Consider the following 528-nt stretch of genomic DNA (forward strand, 5'->3'; position numbering starts at 1 on the left):
GGGGAGGGGGGGGGGGTGGGGCTTCATGCTCTATGTCCGGTACACGCATGAACTCTCCCTTGGTGTGTGTTGTCCAAATTAGATCTTGATTTACCTGTCTATCCGCTTATCAAATGACCGACATATAATATTTTCTTTCAAGCTTTTCAATTGTTTTTTCTTAATTTTGGACAATTTGTTTAATATAGTTTTGCACCTTAGCTATATGTAAGTCGCCTTAATTTTAAATTTGTTCAGTCGATTTCTTGCCCATTGATTCTTGCTCTGAGATTCGTTCTGTTTTCTTGGACTACTTTGTGAGCTGGTTGCATTTTTTTACTGACCACATATTTGTGCCCGTCAAGTTGCCACTGGGCTGAAGCCCATCACCTGTACCGCCCTGCCCATCCCTCTTTCCCTTTGTTATGTCTTATGTTTTTCTATTTTTATGTGTTTTCCCCTTTTTGGTTTGTTTTTATTTATTAGTTCGTTTATTTTATTTTATTTTATTTTGTAGGTATTTTTGAGTTGTTGGGTGAGTGTAAATGC

This window comes from Triticum aestivum, chromosome 2A (assembly GCF_018294505.1).
Source record: "Triticum aestivum cultivar Chinese Spring chromosome 2A, IWGSC CS RefSeq v2.1, whole genome shotgun sequence".
In the NCBI taxonomy this organism is placed as follows: domain Eukaryota; kingdom Viridiplantae; phylum Streptophyta; class Magnoliopsida; order Poales; family Poaceae; genus Triticum; species Triticum aestivum.